This window comes from Giraffa tippelskirchi, chromosome 9, assembly GCF_054371585.1.
Source record: "Giraffa tippelskirchi isolate mGirTip1 chromosome 9, T2T-mGirTip1v1.2.pri, whole genome shotgun sequence".
Taxonomy (NCBI): Eukaryota; Metazoa; Chordata; class Mammalia; order Artiodactyla; family Giraffidae; genus Giraffa; species Giraffa tippelskirchi.
In genome coordinates, this window is record NC_137283.1 from 154,566,954 (window position 1) to 154,590,699 (window position 23,746).

Genomic DNA, 23,746 nt, shown 5'->3' on the forward strand with positions numbered 1-23,746 from the left:
ATAGCCACTATGGAAAGAGTCTGGCAGAGTCTCTTAAAATGTAAAATGCATACAGCCTTTGACCCAGCAATGCTTCTCCTGGGACTCCATCCCATAGAAGTAAAAGCAGCTGTATGTAATTTGTTTGTACAAGAATATTTATTACAGCATTGTTTGTAGTGTCAAAGAACTGGAAACTAAGTGGGTGCTTTCAACAAGGGGTGGTTGGATAAAATGTGGTGCATCCATGCCTTGGGTTTCTGTACTACTTGGAAGGATGCCTACGAGAAAAGAAGAGGCAAAGCACCATGTATAATAGGATCCTGGTTGTGTCGGTTATAAAATGATTTAAAAATCTTGTATATATGTTAATGCTGCTCGGGAGAGAGAAGTTGATACTATGGGAGGAGGTGGGTGGTGGTGGTGGTGTTTAGTTGCTCACTCACGTCCAACTCTTTACGACCCCATGGACTACAGGATGCCAGGCTTCCCTGTCCTTCACCATCTCCCACAGTTTGCTCATCTCATGTCCATTGAGTCACTAGTGCCATCCAACCATCTCATCCTCTGTCATCCCCTTCTCCTCCTGCCCTCAATCTTGCCCAGCATCAGGGTCTTTTCCAGTGAGTCAGTTCTTCACATCAGGTGGCCAAAGTATTGGAGCTTCAGCTTCAGCATCAGTCTGGTTTCCTTTAGGATTGACTGGTTTGATTTCTTTGCTGTCCAAGGGACTCTGAAGAGTCTTCTCCAGCACAGTTCGAAAGCATCAATTCTTTGGTGCTCAGCCATCTTTATGGTCCAACTCTCACATCCATACATGACTACTGGAAAAACCATAGCTTGGACTAGATGAACCTTTGTTGGCAAAGTGATGTCTCTGCTTTTTAATATGCTATCTAGGTTTGTCATAGCTTTTCTTCCAAGGATCAAGTGTCTTTTAATTTCATGGCTGCAGTTGTCATCTGCAGCGATTTTGGAGCCCAAGAAGATAAAGTCTTTGTCACTGTTCCCAATTTTTCCTTGTCAATTTGCCATAAAGTGATGGGACCAGAATCCATGCCACCCGGAGGTGGGTGAGAAGAAAATAAAGAACAGGACTACTTACAAAATATCTAAGATGAAACATCATGAAACATCACTTGTGTGTAGGTATAGACAGATAGGGGAAGGATGGGGACCAGAATGTTATGAGTGAGTATCTCAGGGTGTGGAGTTGTTTTTTTTTTTTTATAACTTTTTTCCTTATAACTTTTTCATGTTAGTTGCAAATCAATGAGAAAAGACCATTGAATTTAGACTTTAGAAATTGCTGGAAACCTTTCTGAGAGTAATTGGGAGTGGAAGCCCCCTTTCTTGCTGTGAAGAGTAGTGACAAAGTAGGGATAGTAAGGGTGTGATTGTTTTTAAAAAGAAATTTTGAGGGGAAAAAAATCTTTGGTGGCAAACAAGAAAAATGGCAGCTTGAGAGGGTGACAATGCTGAGAGAGGCTAGTCCAGTGCAGGGGAAATCCAGGTGAGTTTGGAAGCAGGTGCAGTGGAAATGGAGGGGCTGAACTGAAGATGCCCTTGGGCGTGGACAATGGTTCATCTGGGCCAGGAGTGCAGGCGGATGGCTGGGGGGCAGTGAGGACATGGCTTCTGGGGCTGACTGGCAGGCAGGGCAGGTGAAGAGAGAGCTTTGGAGGAAGGAAATTGAGGGAAAGGGTTTTTAAAATACAGGAGATGGGGTTATTGGCTGAGCATCAGAAGCTTTTAGGGTGGTTTTGGATACTTTGATAGATGCAGAAGTTTGAAACAGCCTCTGTAGGAGATGCTAGAAAATTCATAACATGTCAATAAAAAGAGTGGAAAGCTATAGGGGGTCTGTAGTAAAGTCAGAGAACTGGACTTCCTAGGTAGTCCTCTCCCTGACCTCCAATGCAGTAACACTTAAGGCAGTCCGCAGGGGCTCCGGCCAGTCCAGGAGCAGGGGTTAAAAGTGTTTTAAAAAGCAGAGACCTCACTTTGCTGACAAAAGTCCATATAGTCAAAGCTATGATTTTTCCAGTTGTCTTGTATGGATGTGAGTTGGACCATAAAAAAGGCTAAGCCCCGAAGAATTGATGCTTTTGAATTGTGGTGCTGGAGAAGACTCTTGTGAGTCCCTGGGACTGCAAGGAGATCAAACCAGTCAATATGGAAGGAAATCAACCCTGACTATTCATTGGATGCTGAAGCTTCAATACTTTGGCCATCTGATGGGAAGAGCCAGTTCATTGAAAAAGACCTTGATGCTGGGAAAGATTGAGGGCAAGAGGAGAAGGGGGTGTCAGAGGATGAGATGGTTAGATAGCATCACTGACTCATTGCACATGTGTTTGAACAAACTCCGGGAGACAGTGGAGGACAAAGGAGCCTGGCATGCTACCGTCTGTGGGATCACAAAGAGTCATACACACCTTAGCGACTGAACAGCAAAACAACAACAAGGAAAATTAAGGGGCCGAAGGACTTCCGGTTTGTGATGACATCATCATGGAAATGACTGGAAATGAATAATGTCCAAGTGATAGAGAGGAGGTGGATCAGCAGGGCCCCTTGGTAAGGGGCTGAGGGAGAGAGACCTTGTGAGGAAGGTGGGGGGGAATCCTGAGAGTCTAAAGTCTTGCGAGTGGGGCAGTAGCTTCCGTGTTCGGTATAAAACTTAACTTCATGTCCTCTGTTCTAGAACATCACCATTTTCCTTTCACTCCTGGACAGATACAGTTCAAACCCAGCTTGACTGTGTAAGCCCTCTCTTTAGGATTTCTCCTGAAATCCTTGCTTTGATGTCATTGTTCTAGTCACTGCCCTCCAAAAACAAACAAAAAAAACCCCAAACCCACTCCTGGGTGATTTGCCTCTAGACTTGTGTGTCTTCTTGCATGTGGCTCTTGAGCCCTGGATATGTGGCCAGTGCAGCTAAGCTATGCTGTTAAGTGCAAAATCCACGCCCACTGAGTTCTGAGACCTTTGCACAAACAAACCCAAATATAAGTTCATTAATAATTTTTATGTTTTCATGTTACCGTGGACAGTAACGTGGGTATGTTGGATTCCAACACATTATTTAAATTAATCTCATCTGTATCTTGCTTTACCAAAGTAGTCACTGGAAGAGTTACTTGCACACATCAGTTCAGGTTAGTCGGTCAGTCGTGTCCGACTCAGCAACCCCATGGACTGCACCACGACAGGCTTCCCTGTTCATCACCAACACCCGGAGCCTATTCAAACTCCTGTCCATTGCATCGCTGATGCCATCCAACCATCTCATCCTCTGTTGTCCCCTTCTCCTCCTGCCTTCAATGTTTCCCAGCATCAGGGTCTTTTCAAATGAGTAAGTTCTTCGCATCAGGTGGCCAAAATATTTGAGTTTCAGCTTCAGTCCCTCCAATGAACACCCAGGACTGATGTCCTTTAGGATGGACTGGTTGGATCTCCTTGCAGTCTAAGGGACTCTCAAGAGTATTCTCCAACACCACAGTTCAAAAGCATTAATTCTTTGGCACTCAACTTTCTTTATGGTCCAACTCTCACATCCATACATGACCACTGGAAAAACCATAGCTTTGACTAGATGGCCCTTTGTTGACAAAGTAATGTCTCTGCTTTTTAATATGCTGTCTAGGGTGGTCATAACTTTTCTTCCAAGGATCAAGTGTCTTTTAATTTCATGGCTGCAGTCACTATCTGCAGTGATTTTGGAGCCTAAGAAAATAAAGTCTCTCACTGTTTCCATTGTTTCCCCATCTATTTGCCATGAAGTGATGAGACCGGATGCCATGATCTTAGTTTTCTGAATGTTGAGCTTTAAGCCAACTTTTTCACTCTCCTCTTTGACTTTCATCAAGAGGCTCTTTAGTTCTTCTTCACTTTCTGCCATAAGGGTGGTGCCATCTGCATATCTGAGGTTATTGATATTTCTCCTGGCCATCTTGATTCCAGCTTGTGCTTCATCCAGTCCAGCATTTCTCATGATGTACTCTGCATAGCTGACATCTGCATAGCTGACTGACATGCATAGCTGACATTTTATTTCCATGAGTCACCCAGCTCTAGACATGGGTGGGTGGGGTTACCCTGAAAAGTGAAGGAAGTGAAGTCACTCACTCGTGTCTGACTCTTTGCGACCCTTCATGGACTATAGCCTACCAGCTCCTCCATCCATGGGATTTTCCAGGCAAGAATACTGGAGTGGGTTGCCATTTCCTTCTCCAGGAGATCTTCCCTGACCCAGGGATTGAACCTGGGTCTCCTGCATAGTAGGCAGACGCTTGAGCCACCAGGGAAGTCCTAGGGTTACCCTAGGTTGAGGCTTTCCTGGTTGTCATCCACTTCTCCATATCTTCACGTCTCAAGGGCAACTTCAGCCTCCTTTCTCATCTGTGACACTTAATGTCTTACCTCTTATCACTTATTTCTAGCTTAGGTTGGGAATGTCCCAGGTTTCCAGTTTTGTATCTTTATTTGAAATCTGCTTGCAAGCATCTCTTATCTCATTTCCTAGAAGATAAGATTGATACTGCCTTTACTGGATGGTAATCCCCTTGCAAGCACGACTGATAAAATAGTTCAGTTCAGTCGCTCAGTCATGTCCGACTCTTTGCGACCCCATGAATCGCAGCATGCCAGGACTCCCTGTCCATCACCAACTCCCGGAGTTTACCCAAACCCATGTCCATGAGTCAGTGATGCCATCCAACCATCTCATTCTCTGTTGTCCCCTTCTCCTCCTGCCCCTAATCCTTGCCAGCATTAGGGTCTTTTCCAACGAGTCAACTCTTCGCATCAGGTGGCCCAAGTATTGGAGTTTCAGCTTCAACATCAGTCCTTCCAATGAACACCCAGGTCTGATCTCCTTTAGGATGGACTGGTTGGATTTCCTTACGGTCCAAGGGACTCTCAAGAGTCTTCTCCAACACCACAGTTCAAAAGCATCAATTCTGCGGCGCTCAGCTTTCTTCACAGTCCAACTCTCACATCCATACATGACCACTGGAAAAACCATAGCCTTGACTAGACAGACCTTTGTTGGCAAAGTAGTGTCTCTGCTTTTAAATATGCTATCTAGGTTGGTCATAACCTTCCTTCCAAGGAGTAAGTGTCTTTTAATTTCATGGCTGCAATCACCATCAGCAGTGATTTTGGAGCCCAAAAAAATAAAGTCTGACACTGTTTGCACTGTTTCCCCATCTATTTGCCATGAAGTGATGGGAGCAGATGCCATGATCTTAGTTTTCTGAACGTTGAGGTTTAAGCCAACTTTTTCACTGTCCTCTTTCACTTTCATCAAGAGGCTCTTTAGTTCTTCTTCACTTTCTGCCATAAGGGTGGTGTCATCTGCATATCTGAGGTTATTGATATTTCTCCCGGCAATCTTGATTCCAGCTTGTGTTTCTTCCAGCCCAGCGTTTCTCATAATGTACTCTGCATATAAGTTAAATAAGCAGGGTGACAATATACAGCCATGACGTACTTGTTTTCCTATTTAGAACCAGTCTGTTGTTCCATGTCCAGTTCGAACTGTTGCTTCCTGACCTGCATACAGGTTTCTCAAGAGACAGGTCAGGTGGTCTGGTATTCCCATCTCTTTCAGAATTTTGCACAGTTTATTGTGATCCACACAGTCAAAGGCTTTGGCGTAGTCAATAAAGCAGAAATAGATGTTTTTCTGGAACTCTCTTGCTTTTTCGATGAGCCACGGATGTTGGCAATTTGATCTCTGGTTCCTCTGCCTTTTCTAAAACCAGCTTGAACATCTGGAAGTTCACGGTTCACATATTGCTGAAGCCTGGCTTGGAGAATTTTGAACATTACTTTACTAGCATGTGAGATGAGTGCAATTGTGCGGTAGTTTGAGCATTCTTTGGCATTGCTTTTCTTCGGGATTGGAATGAAAACTGACCTTTTCCAGTCCTGTGGCCACTGCTGAGTTTTCCAAATTTGCTGGCATATCGAGTGCAGCACTTTCACAGCATCATCTTTGAGGATTTGAAATAGCTCAACTGGAATTCCATCACCTCCACTAGCTTTGTTCATAGTGATGCTTTCTAAGGCCCACTTGACTTCACATTCCAGGATGTCTGCCTCTAGGTGAGTGATGACACCATCGTGATTATCTGGGTCGTGAAGATCTTTTTTGTACAGTTCTTCTGTGTATTCTTGCCACCTCTTCTTAATATCTTCTGCATCTGTTAGGTCCGTACCATTTCTGTCCTTTATCAAGCCCATCTTTGCGTGAAATGTTCCCTTGGTATCTCTAATTTTCTTGAAGAGATCTCTAGTCTTTCCCATTCTGTTGTTTTCCTCTATTTCTTTGCATTGATTGCTGAGGAAGGCTTTCTTATCTCTCCTTGCTATTCTTTGGAACTCTGTATTCTGATGATAAAATAAGCATGGTTTTAAAATATGAGTAGTTTTTTCTTGCTTCTGGCTATGTTTCTATTTTTGGGCTCTGTCCCTGTAAGGAGCTCAAAGTTTTGTTGAATGAGTAAATAGATCGTATATCTGCATTTCCACCAGTCTTAACAAAATGCACTTGTTAAATCCAAATGAGTCAGCCATCTGTTTTCTGTTTCTTAGGCATCACTGACTTTCAGATAGATCTGTGATTGAATCTAGAATGGTCATTCTTGCTCTCTGACCTTTGAAAGTGATTGAATTCTTTGTACCTTCTCATCCTTTGTAATTGAGGCACTGATACTTATCTCATAGAGTTGCTTTGAGAAAAGTCCAAATGCTGTGCTGTATGAATGCTCAGTGGTGCCCAGTCCCTGTTACTGGGAAAGCTTGTTTGGAATGCTGAAATTGTGAGTGAAAGCTGCTAGACTTTCTCCTCTTGAGCTGGGAAAACTTACCTATGGTGCCATGCATCATCTCTTGGCTGTGTTCTGATGGTGTTTTTCTTTGACTGCTTTGTGATAATTCTGAATAGTGGCAATATTGAGGATCCCTCTGTCTCTGCTGGAAACACATGTTAATGGCATCCAAATTAGTAGATGACTGAGTAAATATCTGCTGACTGTGTAATGAATGGATTGTTTTAAGGGAGAATGTGTGTCCAGGTGATATTTTTTTTAAAGAAAAACTAAGTCCTTATTAATGATTTGTTGAATCAATGAGAAAATGAGAAAGCAAGTGATTTAAATGAAATTGAAAATTAAGTAAACAAAAGTAAATGGAAAATGATCATGAAAGTCCTTCCTGGGGCGAAGGTTGAAAATGATGGAGGTGGACTGCCTTAGATATTGCCATGGGGCTCCAGAGGTACCTTTTCTCCCCATATGTGGTTTTCTCTGATATACTGGAAGGAACACTAGACTGCTGACTGGTTTGCCTGACTTCTGGCCTTGAGCCTCCTGGCCAGCTGTAGAATCTTGGGGAATTGACGTAACCTTTCTGAGCCCCTGCTTCCGGGATTGCAGAGCAGGGCAGGCAAATTAGAAAAGACAGCAAAGTAGATGGGCATACCTGGCTGGGAGTCAGCCTGGGTCTTCCTTACTGGCCGTACCACCTCCCAGCTAAGCAACCTTGCCCCAGTCCCTCAACTCCTTCCACACTTTGGGAGTGAAAGAGTGTTTCCTGTTCCTGCCTGAAGAAGCCCATGGAAGTCAACTGCAGATCACTGGTTGATTGGTAAACATTTGTTGACTTGAAGAAAATTGATCCATGTATATGTCTCACAACATTAATAGCTGGCTGTGGGGGTTCAGATGGTAAAGAATCTGTCTGCAGTGTAGGAGACCTGGGTTTGATCCCTAGGTTGGGAAGATCCCCTGGAGAAGGAAATGGCAACCCACTTCAATATTCTTGCCTGGAGAATTCCATGGACAGAGGAACCTGGTGGGCTATAAGTCCAAGGGGTCATAAAGAGTCGGACATGACTGAGCGACTAACGCTTTTCTTTCTAGTCCAATATAAAATAAAATGTTTCAAAAAAAAAAAGCAAAGAAAGCAGGAGAAACATAGGTATTAAGAAAGCAAAAGAAAGTGAAGTCGCTCAGTCGTGTCCGACTCTTTGTGACCCCATGGACTGTAGCCTATCAGACTCCTCTGTCCGTGGGATTTTCCAGGCAAGGGTACTGAAGTGGGTTGCCATTTCCTTCTCCAGGGGATCTTCCCAACCCAGGGATCGAACCTGGGTCTCCCGCATTGCAGGCAGAAGCTTTACCATCTGAGCCACCAGGGAAGCCCATAGGTATTAACCTATGCTTTTTATTTTCTAGTTATGTTTATCGTCTAAGAATATATTTAAACAATTTCTACCAAAAAAAAAAAAAGACTAAACAGAGTTGGACACGCTGCGCGATGCGTGTGCCTGGCCAGTTCTTGAAGAGCTCATTGACCTCGTCTCTGGAATCTTTAATGCTGAGGAGAGACATAAACAACCAAGAAGCCTGAGCTGAGTTAGTGCAGCTCTCCCTCCAGGGAAAACTGCCTGGGGCTGTCTTGCAGAAGCAGTACAATGTCTTTTGTTGTCAAATTCCTTGAGTTATGAGACGTTAAAGCTTACTCTGATGGTAGAGTATGGTTACTGCTTATGTATAAGCTCCCCTCAGTGACCTTGGAACTGAGCTGGTTTTTTCAGGCCTTACTGGGCTTACTTGTGTCATGTTCTGGGTTTGGTTTTGGCTTCGCAGCTGTGGATATGTATAAAGTGAATTCATTTCCATATCCATCTTTGGTTTCTTCATTTCTGGCTTCTGTTTTGAAGGAGTGGTTTTGCAAACAAAGGGATTGAGAGAGAAAAAGGAATCCAGTTTTTGCTCCTTGGCCACCCCCCCCTCCCCAGCATGTAAATTTATGTTGAGAGCTGCATTCTTTTCCTCTTTGTTCAAGATGTCTGAATTTGACTTGGATTTACTTGCAGCTACTGCAGGAAATGGACTTTGGAGGAAAATCTGAGCCCCGGGGTGGATCTCAGCGAGAGATGCTGTCTGTACCTGACACCTGGCACTCTTGAAGACAAATCTTAGCCTGGAATGGGATCCGAGGTGCCACACTCGGCCAAGATGCAGAGTGTTGAGGGGTCGGTGTGAGGGACCTTTATGATTAGAAGTGAAAGAATTCTTAGGAAAATTTGCAGTTGAGTAAGTGAGAGTTATCTTTCCATCATAAACCGGTGTTCTTTTCAGCTACTTCCGCCCAAGACTGCCTGGTCAGTGCACGGGGTCGCGCGCAGGTGGAAATGGTACACGTCTGTGTGTCCTCTGTTGCTCTTCCAGTGTGATGTGTTGGGCGACCTCCTAGCCTGAAAGCAACTAGAAGTGAATGGTCATAAGCGACCAAGCAAAGATGAAGAGATATTTGAAGTCAATAAAGGCAGGTGTTGGAGAGGGAAATGGCAACCCACTCCGGTATTCTTGGCCTGAAGAATCTCACAGACAGAAGAGCCTGATGGGCCACAGTCCATGGGGTCGCAAAGAGTCGGACACGACTCAGCGACTGAGCACACAGCACAAAGGCAGGTGTTACCCATCAGTCTTTGGAGGCCTTCTTTTGTGGGGAAAGTTCTTATTTCTCTATACACCATACAGTAGTGAGATTCGGCCAGCCTTCCTGGGAGGCAGAGCTCCTTGTGAACATAAATAGTTTTCTGCTTTTGTTCATCGCATCTAAAAGTCCCAAGTGAAGCCTTAGACTGTCCTGCTCCATAAACCACTTCCTGAGATGCAGATTGTTGGATTGTGTGGTAATTTCTCTGGTTCTCACTTACCTTCATCTGAGAAGTGAAAGGATAGGAAAAAGTATTTCCATGACTCTTCATCAGCAACACCCTCCTCTTGTTGACTCGTAGGAGTCTGCGATGCCATCATCTCAGTCCTGCCGAGGAGGACACGAGCTTGGAGAGGGTGAGGAATTCAGCAGTGGCGCTGGGATTTGACCCAGGCTGATTCCAGAGCACGTGTTCTTTGGACCATGCCAAGCTTTTGTTTCCCGGGTAGCTCAGCTGGTAACGAATCCGCCTGCAATGCGGGGCACCCTAGTTTGATTCCTGGGTTGGGAAATTCCCCTGGAGAAGGGATAGGATACCCACTCCAGTATTCTTGGGCTTCCCTGGTAACTCAGATGGTAAAGAATATGCCTGCAATGTGGGAGACCTGGGTTTGATCCCTGGGTTGGGAAGATCCCCAGAAGAGGGCATGGCAACCCACTCCAGTATTCTTGCCTGGAGAATCCCTGTGGACAGAGGAGCCTGGTGGCCTACAGTCCATGGGATTGCAGAGTCAGACACAACTGAAGTGACTTAGCATGCACATGGGCTTTTGTTATCTTCAATTACATGGTTCTGGGGAGAGAACTTATTACTGTTTTCCTTTACTACGAGGTAAGTAGTTGAAGAACGAAAAGTGAATTCTATGTCTGTTTTCTGAGAATTGATAGAAATCTAAAATAACTGCTTTTCTGTTAGATTTAAGTACCAATATCTGAACCAGAGAATATAAGAGCTCACAGACATAAAACAACATGATATAATTTTTTAATCTCAGATTTTTCAGACCACAAATTTCCTGAAAGAGACTGTACATTTTTTTTTTTTTGAGAATATCATAAAAGTTGGGTTTAGAAATTGTCTTTAGGTGGCAGATGGACATGTTATGTTTGATCACTTTAATATTTTTGCTTTATAGGAAAAGAATCCTATCCCTAAATTGCTGTTATATTTAGGTCTTCAGGGGTGGGATCTTATGAATTTGCCATTATAGTAGACCGAAATCTATATTTAGGGACATTCAAATTAAATGTGGTGTAAATCCATGCCTTTAAAAAAAGAAAGCAATTACTACGTTGGAAAGCCAAGCTATAAAAAGTAAGTGAAATCATAGGAGAGCCAAGACAGGATTTCATTTTACTGAGCCAGTGGCCCTGACTTTCTTTCCCCTCTGGTCCTGCGGGGACAGAGTAGAGAATACAAATGTTTCGGAATTAGGATCTTAGACCTTTATAGGTGGTTGAACTTTGGAGGGCTTCCTTGTTGGCCCTCACTCTGCAGATTGAGACGGATCTGGCAGGGGGAAGGGCTCAGACACTTGGCTTGTACTTCGTTAAATGTCATTTTAGTTATCAAGCATCCCATAGAAACTGTTTTTTCTTTAAAAAGGCTATTTTTTATTTAATGTGTCTCAAACACATTGTAACGCTTTTTCATCAAATTAAAATTAATTTCCAGGACAGTGTATGCATCTTTAGCCACTGGAGCTAGACTCGTACCAGCCCATTTTACCAACCACATTTAAAAATCTATTTTCAGTGCAAGTACACAAATGCATGTGGCCCCTTGCTCTTTTCCTGTTTCCACCCCCACCCCCAAAGAAAAAAAGGGAGGGAAAAGGAAGACTTGGGGAGCTTTCTGAAAAGTACTTGGACCTTTCGCTGTTGGGTGGTTTGGAAGGCAGCCTCTTTGGCAGTTGTGAGAATGAAGGACATCGAGCATTAACTGGCCTGTACATTCTCAGGGATCCCGTCTCAGAATATAATCGGCTTCTTTTATCGGACTTTCCTCCACAGAGGTGACTCGCAGCCCTGTTAGAGCTCTGATAACCATAGGTTGGATTTCCACCTGGGAGCATAAAATAGCTCATATCCAGCATTTTGCTTTGTCCTCTGATGGTGCTCCATGGCTTTGGCGGGGTACTGGATAAAAAAGAGCCTCTAACAAGAGGAATACTTAAGACCGGGGGAAGCTGTCACATCACAAAAGTCTTTCCCTTGGGGACATGTTCCACAGTTCGGATAATAAAAACCTTTATTTATTCCAAATACAGATGATCTTGGCATCCTTTCTGACCTGCATTCCCCAAGTTCTTCCCAAGGTTCCCATTAAGAACCATCATGTTTTTGTGATGGGAACTGAGTATTGGTCACCATTCTCCACCCAGCTCAACACCCCCTCCAACCTTCTTTCCGGAGTAGAACATGACTTTTCCTTGCAGAATTCACTGTGGCTACCTGTCACACTCTGAAGGGAACAGATGAGTGCTGAGAGAGGACTGGAAGTGTTTTTGTAACAAAGAGCCTGCAAGCTGGAGGTGGAGGCGTCCAGGCAAGGCTGGAAGGCTTCACAGGACTGACTCAGCCATGACTCAGATGGCAGCCTGTGTGGCCCCTTGGCCCCAGTGCCAGTCTCTGCCAGTGGAGAGGCGGTATCTTGGCTGTTTCCCTGAGAACCTAAAGGTTAAAATGGATGACTGTGATGCTGGCTTGGTTTAAGTGTAGACTCATCTCTCCTTAGGGACTTGGTGAGAAGCTCTTGGACTTCCCTGGTGGCTTAGATGGTAAAAGTGTCTGCCTGCAATGCGGGAAACCCGGGTTCGATCCCTGGGTGGGGGAGATCCCCCTGGAGAAGGAAATGGCTACCCACTCCAGTACTCTTGCCTGGAAAATCCCATGGACGGAGGAGCTTGGTAGGCTACAGTCCATGCGGTCGCAAAGAGTTGGACACGACTGAGCGACTTCACTTTTTTACTCTCTAATAAGCTTACATGCACCTTTGGTACCATTTGTATTTTGGGAGAGGCCAGTGTGCTGCTGGGTTTTCACGAGTGAAACTGTGTAATACAGTAGAGAGCTGGGAAGGAAACAGCTTGATTGTTCTAACACTGGTTGTTTCAGCACCTGTCTTTGTTACCTTGAAATGCCACCGCTGTCATGTTGCTAAATCTCCATACAAGTTTGTATCTATTTCTGGACTTTGAATATTTCTGTTTGGTAGCACGCTATTAGGATTACAGTAAATTTATATCAGTAGAATATTGTGACATCTGATAGGACAAATACTCTCATTTTTTTTTTTTCTCAGAATATTTTTCTGGGCTATTCTTTATAAAATGACTCATCCAGATGAACTTTAGGATGAACTTTTAAAAATCTATTTGCAATTGTACTGCATATATCGTAATTTAAGTTTGAGCTCTTGTGATTTGAATTTTCCTACCAAGACTGTCAGAATTTTTCAGATCTTCTTTATGCCCTTTAGTAAAATTTTAATAGGTTTTTATTATAGATATTATGCATTCTCACTGATTTCCAATTATTTAGTTATTTTTACTGGTGATGGAAAAAGGATTTTTCCCCTCACTTTTTTTTTTTTTAATACCTAATGACTTTATTATTAGGTATTATTGTTTTAAATGAATGAAAGTGAAAGTCAGTCATGTCTGACTCTTTGTGACCCTATGGACTATATAGTCCATGGAATTCTCCAGGCCAGAATACTGGAGTGAGTAGCCTTTCCCTTCTCCAGGGGATGTTCCCAACCCAGGGATTGAACTCAGGTCTCCTGCAATGCAGGTGGATTCTTTACCAGCTGAGCCACAGTAATTTCTAAATCTCTTCAACTTTAAATTCCAAGAAGGTAAACAGCAAGACGCGGAAACTCCTTGGGGCCTCGGTTAATGATAAGGCCCTGGAGTTTGGGGATTCTCTTGCCTTTTAAGTGGTTATTACTAATATGTAGAAGCCTACTCATTTTGTCTATTCACGGTATGTTCCTCTTATTGAACTTGCTTAATAATTGCAACACATTTTCATCTGACTATCTTTGATTTTCCAGACTATCACATCATCTATTAAAGTAGGAATAATAATCCTCATTTCCCTGGTGGCTCAGACAGTAAAGAGTTTGCCTCCAATGCAGAAGACCCAGGTTTGTTCCCTGGGTTGGAAAGATCCCCTGGAGAAGGAAATAGCAACTCACTCCAGTATTCTTGCCTGGAAAAATCACATGGATGGAGGAACTTGGTGGGCTACCTTCATGGGGTCTCAGAGTCGAACACAACTGAGCAACTAACACTCATTTCTCAGTGGTTGCTTTAGGGTTCATGAAAGGAATTGTTAGCCTTTTTGTCTTTTTCTATACTCAGGAACTGGATGTAGCTTAAAGATTTGCTGCTTTTGGAGAGTTTCATCCTTATTGCCCATTAGAAGCAGTGGGGTCGAAGTGATTTTTGTATTACTTTATAATAACTTTCTGAAGTTAGAGCCTGAGAAAAGGAAAGTGATGGGCTGGTAGCTGGAGAGGGATGATGAAAGATTGGGGATGGGATATGAGGCCAGTCGTGATCCAGAGGGAGATGCTATGCTATGCTATGCTATGCTAAGTAGCTTCAGTCGTGTCCGACTCTGTGCGACCCCATAGACAGCAGCTCACCAGGCTCTGCCGTCCCTAGGATTCTCCAGGCAAGAATACTGGAGTGGGTTGCCATTTCTTTCTCCAGTGCATGAAAGGGAAAAGTGAAAGTGAAGTCGCTCAGTCGTGTCCGACTCTTAGCGACCCCGTGGACTGTAGCCTACTAGGCTCCTCCGTCCATGGGATTTTCCAGGCAAGAGTACTGGAGTGGGGTGCCATTGCCTTCTCCCAGAGGGAGAAGCTGATAAAATTGTTTCTAAGGAGCCTTTGGGAGACTGGTTGTAATATGCAAGTAGAGAGATGGTCCAGACATGAGAGGAGAATGACCCCTCCCCGCCCCAGACCATCACCCTCTCCCCCCAGTTCCCACTCCTCACCCCTACCCCCCGTCTATCCCAAACGCCTGCTGGCCCTCGAGCTTCTTTGAATGTCATTTCACGTAGAGGAGAAAAATCCACAATGTCTACTTTATTCCTCAGTTGCTTACAGCCAACTTGCGATGAATCTTAGGGTATTTTTGCTAGACAACAAGAAAGAACATTAGGATGTGAAAGTTAAAACGGAACCTTCTTCTGTAGGTAAGAACTTGATTTTTCAAAAGTCTTGCAATGACTGCTCAGATTTTGTTACTCTGACCCCTGAAGGTTCAGGTGGAGCAGGAGTGCTAACTAAGGCTCTGGCCCTGGCCAGCTGTGAGAAGGATTTAGTTGATGGTCTCTGCTTTTGTCTTGCAAGCCCCAGGCCTCCTGGTACTGTCCGTCTACTGCTCAGAGGCTGTCGGTGGAGGCGCTGGGCGCCACTGGGAATGCTCACCATGATTTCATCAGATTCATCACGTGCTTGTGGAAAAATCTGTTAGCTAACTTGCCCTCGCTTCTGTGGAATAATGCTCATTTGTAAGTCTTGGAAGAAAGCTATGTTTCTATAAGGGGGGACGTTAGATTTTGGATTCCACTGTTCACAATGAGTGTTTTTGTTAAGTGTGGCCTTGAGTTGAGGGCTCAACCAGGGAGAGTCCAAACTTCCAAATAATGAGATCCAACCTCTCCTTTCAGTGTTTGGATAAAGATCTGTGCTGTCTCTTGTTAAAAGACCCCGGAAATAAGTTGTCTCTGGCCTGGTAATGATGTGCAGTAGACTGCAATAAGATTTAAAACTGGAGAATGCATTCATGGTTTTGGTAAAGTGAGTTCCCATGAGGGTTTTGTCCTCCCTGATAGCTGTGATTTCTTTCTCATATGTGGCTAAGAGTTTTATTTTATTTTTTTTTGCTACTTCTAAGGTCCTGTGTTTTTCTTTTTTTTTTTTGATTGGAAGATAATTGCTTTACAATGTTGTTGGTTTCTGCCTGGACAACGTGAATAAGCCATAGGTATACATATGTCCCCTCCCTCTTGAGCTTTCCCTCCTACCCCCTACCCAAGAGTTTTTATGAAATGCCAAACAATTGTATTCACAGGACACCTTCTCCTTACATATTTAACCCTTTGGCAGTGTGCTGGAAATTCTAGTGTGAAAAGGCACATTCATAAATACTTCCTGTTGTTAACCAAGTTAGCTGATTAAAGGTGGTACTTAATTGTTCTGTTGATTTCTTTGTTTTTAAATGCATATGTACATCTGGGTGTGTTAGGTACATATTAGAATTAGTCAAGTCAAATCCAACTCCCTCTTTGTAGATAATCTAATCACTGCTGCTATGTTGAATTATTTTTTCTATCTTATAATTTATCTCCAGTTTTTAATTTGTTGTCTCAAATTACAAAAGAGTTTTTGAAAAGGAAGAGATGGTTCATCTGGATATCATTGTGACTCTCTGGCCTTTTAAAATTAAGAAGCTGCATAGCGTATATTTAAATAAAAAGAACTAAATGTTTCAGATTTATGTGTCATAGACTTAAAAATTAAAACACAATATTATTAATTTGAATTCTCTCATTCACTTTTCTTTTGGTGGAGTTGAGAGAAGGAAAATTCCTAGGAGTAAATATCAATACATATCTATTAATAATATTAGTGATCTATGAAAATTTATTTTAATTCATATTTTGAAAGTATATGGGGGAGATCAGGGGCTATATTAATTGAGATAGTTCACTGCTCTTGTAAATCCTGGAGGAGACAGAAGAGTCTCTCAAAACAGAATATATTTTATAGAATATGGAATATACTTTATAGCCATAGAAGATCCATGGGGTGGGAAAATGTGTGATTCAGTGATGTTTTTGCTAATGTGAGAAAGGAAGTTATGTTCAGGTAGAACAATCTAAGCCACTTTGCCAGAATGTTTTCCTGTTCCTGTGTGTTTTCTCCTGTACACATGTGTCTTGAGCCTGTGTGAACCTGCTTTTCTGTGGACAGGAATTAAGGCTTGGAAAGATAACACTGTGATTCTTTCTTCACCACCCACTCACCATGTGGTCCATCACATGGACCACTCAGTGCCTTGCCATCAGAAAAACGCAGATGCTGACAGTAATCTATGTCATGAGTGGTGTTAGTCACTAGATCTTTGTTTACACACAAATGAAATAAAATGGAGTATTGAGGCATTAGCCAAAATAATTTAGGGAGAATTCTTTGAGCGTGAGAACTTTTTTCTTTCATCTCTGCATTTCTTTATCTCTTTGGGATGCAGGAGATTTTATTTTTAATCTTTGTTAAATATGGACTAAAGAAATTTTTTGACATAAAGAGAATCATTTCCCCTAAAGTTTTCTGTCTTTGCATTTAAGAAAGCTATGTGTTAAGTTATTGTCTTGAAATTCCAGCACTGTAGTTTATTTGCCTTTCCTCTTTGTGTCGGTCATGTTGGCTGTCTTGCAGGTGTGGCTGTTACATTGTATCTTAAACACACATTTGGTCAAGCCAGTTTTGATTTTCCTTGTTCCCAGGTCTTTTGGTTCCCTTAGTGGACACTGGGAATAGGCTATTACAGCTGGGTCCCAGTTTGAGTACACGTGTGCTCACTGCCGCAGTGGTGGCCTCAGGACCTCTGGCACCGCCTAAGCCCTACTTGAATGGAGCCCCAAGAGACCAAGTATCATGTTGTTACCACTGTACCACCTCTGTGATCTTTCAGGAATGGTGGCTAAGTTTTCTACTACTACTAATTCCCTCAGGGCAACTGGCTTCTCTCTTCCAGGCAATAGTTAGAAAGATAAAATGTAGCCTTATGTTTCTGAGCAAGCTTATCTGTGGCCTCTAGTATCTGTGGCTTAAAATAGCCATTTTATTGTATGATACTCCCTAATCCTGTAATTGCGGTAGCCCCTTGGTTCTGAAATCCAAAATAGAAGCCCAGCAAGTGCTTCAAGTTTAAAGATAACAAGTTAAAGCGTAGAAAGCCTCAGCTTCTTATTTAAAACTGTGCCAGACATGAGTTATACTCAGAACAAGAGATTTTATACAGAACGTTGTTCTCATGCATCTTTCTCAGAGCAGCTCTGTCTACTTCTTTGAATACTCATCTCTTTTCTGCTCCTTTTTTGGTTTTAATTTAATTTTATTTTTGAGCGTGCCGAGTCTTCACTGCATGCAGGTTTTTCTCTAGTTGCAGTGAGCGGGGGCTGCTCTCCAGGAGGGCTTCTCATTGCGGTGGCTTCTCTTGCTGCAGAGCATGGGCTCTAGGCTGTATAGGTTTCAATACTTGCAGCTCCCGGGCTCTAGAGCACCAGCTCAATAGTTGTGGCACACGGGCTTAGATGCTCTATGGCATGTTGGGTCTTCCCAGATGAGGGATTGAACCCATGTCTCCTGCATTGGCAGGCGGATTCTTTACCACCAAACCACCAGGGAAGCCACCTCTTTCCTTCTCCGTGACGCATCTTCTGCCGTTGGCTCCAGGGTCAGCCCCTTTCTCTGGCTTTCTTCTTTTCTTGCTCATCATTCCTTTCCTGCTGCCTTCAGCTTCTCCTTCCAATTCTGTCAAATTGATGTTCTCTGTAGGGAACCACCCCGGATCCTCTTCAGTGGATAATCGTGTTTTTGACAAACTTCAACCACGATTTATGCATATCATTACTGCCCGGTTAATACACCTCTAGTAAAGACTTCTCTTCTGGGCTCACTGATTTTAGTTTCCAGCTGGATATTGTTAATTTGAATGTGTGCTACACTCCTACGCTTCCCTGGTGGCTCAGACAGTAAAAAATCTGCCTGCAGTGTGGGAGACCTGGGTTCGATCCCTGGGTCAGGAAGATCCCTTGGAGAAGGGAATGGCAACCCACTCCAGTATTCTTGTCTGGAGAGTTCCATGGATGGAGGCTATAGTCCATGGGGTCGCAAAGAGTCGGACATGACTGAGCAACTAACACGTTCACTTTTCACTTTCTTTTACACTCCTACAACTCAGTGCATCAAAAAAAAAAAAGCCTTTTTTCTCTCAGAGTTCTTTCTTCTCATGGAGCTTCTGCTTCAGAGTGTAATGGAGTCTGAGAGTCCCATGTTTGAATTCTGACTAAGTTACTTAACCAATTTTTCCTCCCTTATCATATTGGCTAGCACCTCCAAGAAGATAATGTTGCCTTGTTCCTGTTCTTGGGTAGAAAGCATTCAGTTTTCACCATTAAGTGTGATGTTATCTGTAAATGTTTTTGTCCATGCTCTTCATTATGAAGATTTTTTAAAAAAATAAAATTTAAAAACATTTTTATTAGCTAATTATAAATCAATATTTTTAATATTTAGGGAATCTCCACTGACAACAACAAAGCCAAAATCCACTGTAAGGAAATTTAAGGAAATTTAAATTTGTATTTCAGTGAAACTGACAGGGGTCAAAGAAACTGTCACTGATGAAGGAAAAAAGATAAAATACGGTTTGGAAGAAATGAGCCTGTAATAGTCGGTGCTAATTCTTCATTTGCTGAATGGGTGTGCAAATGATGCAAATTTAATTTGGCTAACATTTTATTCTTGGCATCAAATCTTTCTGCTCATAATTTAAATAAATCAGGAGAGATAGAATAATTTTGGAATGTTGCAAATACTGTGTGTTATTCCTGTGTGTATGTATAAAGAGCATCACTGGAATTGTAATATCTGAGAAATTTGGAGTTTAATTTAGCTCCCTTTTTTCATTATTAGGAAAATTAAAGCGAATTTAGTCCCCAAAGAGGTCGCTGGAACAGCCTAAAAGTTCTTGTCCTCATCATAATCATATGTTAAAACATGAATCTTGTTAATACAAATGTGACCATTCAGTGGACTGTGGTTAATTCTGGGACAAGGTCATATACACAGACCTTGCTTGATTGGTGTAGGTGACTTTTGGAAGGCTGTGATGGTAACAAGAATGTACTTTGTAAAAATAACATTTTTATAGTTTGAATTTTAATTTTCCTAGGACTTGGAGCTTATTTTCAGTGTTTCTTAAATTGTTGATTATTATTATTATTTGTTTTTGTAAATTTATCTGGGCAGGTGAAAGAAAGAATAACTGTCTACAGGGTGTGCATTATTTAGGTCTTTTAGGTGGAAAGTTAAGGGAGATGATTAGTTAGAATTTTAAAGATGCTCTAGCGTATACTGTGTACTTAGCAAACTTTTAACACAATACTGAGTTAAAAAAAAAAAGTGTTGGTGGGGTGAGGGGTAGGGAATGACGTGTATTGAAATATATAATTCTCTTCTTTTTTTTTCCCACCAAAAGTGAGTTGGTACCTGTTAGCCCTAAAATTCTTTGAGTTCTGAAATAAGAAATTAATAGTTGATCAGGGCTTTATTCCAAGAGACTTGCTTTCATCCTTAAGCAAGACTTCGCTGTAAGTCTTTCCATTCCTTCTTGACCTAATTGTTATCTATAATTTTTCCCCATTAACTGTTTATTGTAAATATGCCTCTGTTTTTTCATGTCTAAAATTAGGGCAATAAAACACCTACCTCAAATATCATGAGCCTTAAATGATGAGCTTGGCACTATACATGGCATATATTGGGTCCTAAGTAAACTGAATATTAACCATCTTTACTTTCCCCTTAGTCAAATAACTGCAATTATTTTTTTCCAATGATCAAAACTTTATAATTTCTCTGGGTCTCTATTGTCCTAAAAAAAAATTTCAGCCCACTCTTGTTACCCACAACTAAATATTCTTTTCCCCTGATGTGGTAGGTCTGCATGAAGGAATCGTTTTCTCTGTGTTCTTAAGGATTTGTTTCTGAGTCCTTTTGTATCCATTACGGTTCAGCATCTTTATCTGAAGTTGTGGTTGGCTGGGTCTTTGTTGTCTATCCTGTTTTTTATACCTAGCCGACCCAAAGGAATTCTTTGTTTCACCATTTTTACTTTTAGGAACAAAAGAGGCAGTCTTTTTCTCCAGACATAGGAGAAAAGAGAAGCTTGGTTTGGAGAGTGTTTTCTCTTTCAGAATTGCTAAGAAAGGGGCACTTAGAAACCTTTTCTTAAAATGTAAAGGGCACACATCATAGTGGGGAGCTTGGTGCATTTTCCTGAAGTGAACATGGCCATGTAATAGGGATCCTCGTAAGTTTCAGAGACGTCTGGAACTGCTCTGAGCTGCATTAAGCCTTCTTCCCCTCCTCATCCTTCGGACTACCCACCTGTTGTGAGAAGCATTTCAGCCCCCTGATGCCCTCTGACCCGCCATCTGCCAACTGGTTCTGTGTGGACCGGGTTTGCCTGCCCTGCCTACTCTCTTTTGTCCCTAAGATGAGACGTTTGGCGTAGAAGAGACAGGCCCTTTGTTCTTATTGCCGCCTGCCTTTGAGTAGATGGCAAGAAGGGAGCGTCAGAATGCTGCATTTCCACTGTCCCTTAAACAGACTTCCCTTGTGGCCAACTGCAGATGCCATGCACAAGGCAGAGACAGTGCTGAGTGAAACCCTGGCTGACTGCCTGTTTTCTCTGCTTCCTTCTGTCTGTTCAATACAGTATTGAAGATGAGTAACACGGCAGTGTGAAAGTAAGAAGCTGGTGTGAAAAAAACAAAAACAAAAATCGTGATTTTTATGAGTAAGATTAAAAAAGCCCAAACTTCGACTTTGGAAACGTAGAGTAAATGCAAGTGTTATGAATGGTGGGAGGAGTGTTATATGGTCTCTGAGTGCAGAGGTCAGAAGGACATGGACTAAGGGCAGAGGGATGTAGGTTATATTATGAGGAACTCCCTGGGAGGGGCTCTGAGGTATTGGAATGAGGAGTCACCGAGATTTTTTTTAGCTCTCTCCTGGATGGATGGGAGTGTGTCTATAGCAGCCACCTGCAAAGGTTGGAGTTGACCTTCTCCTAATTTTCATTCTTTCATTTTTAGGTGGTTTCCTAAATATGATTACAGATACCAGTACTTTTTTTTTTTTTTTATACTGCCATTCATTTAATGAGAAGAAATGGATTATTCGGGCATTCTGGTGTGGATTGCAGATCTTTCAAAAGTGATGTGCTAAATATTTTCAGACTAAAGTATGAGTTTACATCCTAGCTTCCCTACTTAGCAGTTGCAGGACTTCAAAGAGAGGATTATTGAGAATACTTAAGAGATATCATTTATGAAGGACTTTGTAAATTGCACAGTGCTATTTGCTATAGTGGGCTCTTAGACTTCTGAGAGAATTTCCATGTGAGTGTTGACCTCACATCTTCTCTGTCTTCTCTTTGACTTCCAGACCTCCTTGTCTCTAGTGTTGCTTGGGGCACTGGAGGGAGAAGGATCTTGTTTATATTCTCCTGTTTGTTCTAGTTTTCAGAGCTCTCCCACACCAGAAGGTAGTGCTGGTTGAGGTGAAGGTGGGGAGGTGTGGGGAGGTTTTGCATTATTGGAAAGTAAAGACAGTTTTGAGAAACTACAGATTTAGAAAAGAAGGCTAGAGGTGGAAAACAAAGCTGGGAAACATAAACAGGCTGCCAGGATCGTGTAGGTGTGGAGTGCATCAATAAAATCTATTTCAAATTTAATATATATGTGTACATCGTGTTCCGTGACTACTTAAAAATGTACCAGTGGTTCTTCCATCCCTCTGTGTGAGCTGCATTCTTCACAGCAGCAGAGCTTAGGGAAAGGCAGTTGCAAGTAGCTTCCTGGAAGGTGTTGAAGATAAACATTTCGTCTGTTTTTCTCTTAATGTAAGTAATGAGAAGAAATGTAAGCCTTTTTGATTTGACTCATTACCTTTGTTAAATTACGTTTTGTATGTTGCATTTAAGGAAAAACCATGGATTCTCCAACTGCCTTGGTGGAGGGTAGTGGGTCAGGCTGAGCGCTGTGCCACTTCTGTGCCAAACACCACCCTGACCCCCTTACAAACTCTTACCCCCTGACCTGCTTACAAATGGTGAGGAGGGCTCCCAGGCTCTCTGTGTCGGCCTGGCCAGGGCCCTGCCTTAGGCCCGGCAGCTGCACGCTCGTCTCTGCCGCCAGGGCACTGACTCAAAACGGGATGGCCATCTGCAGCTCCTGTGACCCCGACTGACTTCCTGCTGTGAGTTGGGAGCGGTGGCGCGGGTCTTGGTCCACCTTCAGGAGGCCTGACCCTGCTGCTGCTGGGCCTCCTTCAGCAGTTCGTCTTCGGGCCACCTAGGTTGTGATCTTGGTCTCAACGCCAAAACAAGTTACTTCTGCCTTGGCTAGATGATCAGATATGTTTTCAGTGACCTTAGCTCATTTTGTATCCTAAAGTGTGGCCTATAGGAAGTCAATTTTGTTTTCATTGTTGGTGTTGACAACATAAATATGTTTTCTCTCTGTTCTGGAGGCTGAAATTCGAAGATCAAGGAGCTGGCGGGGCTGGCTTCATCTAAGGCTGTCCCTGGTTTGCTCCATCCTCACATGGTCCTCCCTCTGTATAGGCACAGCCTGGTGTGTGTCTGTGTATCCTGATCTCTTCTCTCTTTTTTTTTCCCTTTGAATCAAATTTTATTAAATTCAGTTCTTTGCAACATTCACACAACATAAGTTAACTATTCAGTTCTGCAAGATAGTGCATTTCACAGTCATAAATGGAAATTTGCACACTGAAAGAAGTATAAGCATTGTATGTTGTTAATTTCTTAAAAGGGCAACTATTATTGTTGTTGTTCAGTCGCCAAGTCCTTTCCCACTATTTGCGACCCCATGGACTGCAGGATGCCAGGCTTCCCTGTCCCTCACCATCTCCCGGGGTTTGCTCAAACTCGTGTTCATTGAATCAGTGATACTATCTAACCATCTCATCCTCTGTCATCCCCTTCTCCTGCCTTCAATCTTTCCCAGTATCAGGATCTCTTCTAATGAGTTGGCTTCTTGCATCAGGTGGCCAAAGTATTGGAGTTAAGCATTAGTCCTTCGAATGAATATTCAGGACTGATTTCCTTTAAGATTGACTGGTTGGATCTCCTTGCAGTCCAAGAGACTCTCAAGAGTCTTCTCCAACACCACAGTTCAAAAGCATCAATTCTTCTGCGCTCAGCTTTCTTTATAGTCCAACTCTCACATCCATACATGACCACTGGAAAAACCATAGCCTTGACTAGATGGACCTTTGTTGGCAAAGTAATGACTCTGCTTTTTAATATGCCGTCTAGGTTGGTCATAACTTTTCTTCCAAGGAGTAAGCGTCTTTTAATTTCATGGCTGCAGCCACCATCTGCAGTGATTTTGGAGCCCCCCCAAATAAACTGTT

At 42.7% G+C, this 23,746-nt stretch overlaps 1 protein-coding gene and 1 non-coding gene across 7 annotated transcripts in view; one reads left to right on the forward strand and one right to left on the reverse strand.

Moving 5' to 3' along the window:
- TIAM2 (TIAM Rac1 associated GEF 2) overlaps nt 1-23,746 on the forward strand; it is a 230,158-nt gene that overhangs the window by 23,146 nt on the left and 183,266 nt on the right. The gene's annotated exons all lie outside the window — the stretch shown is intronic.
- Nucleotides 8,117-8,188, reverse strand: TRNAC-GCA (transfer RNA cysteine (anticodon GCA)). The gene has a single exon. It is a non-coding gene; the product is annotated as a tRNA-Cys (tRNA).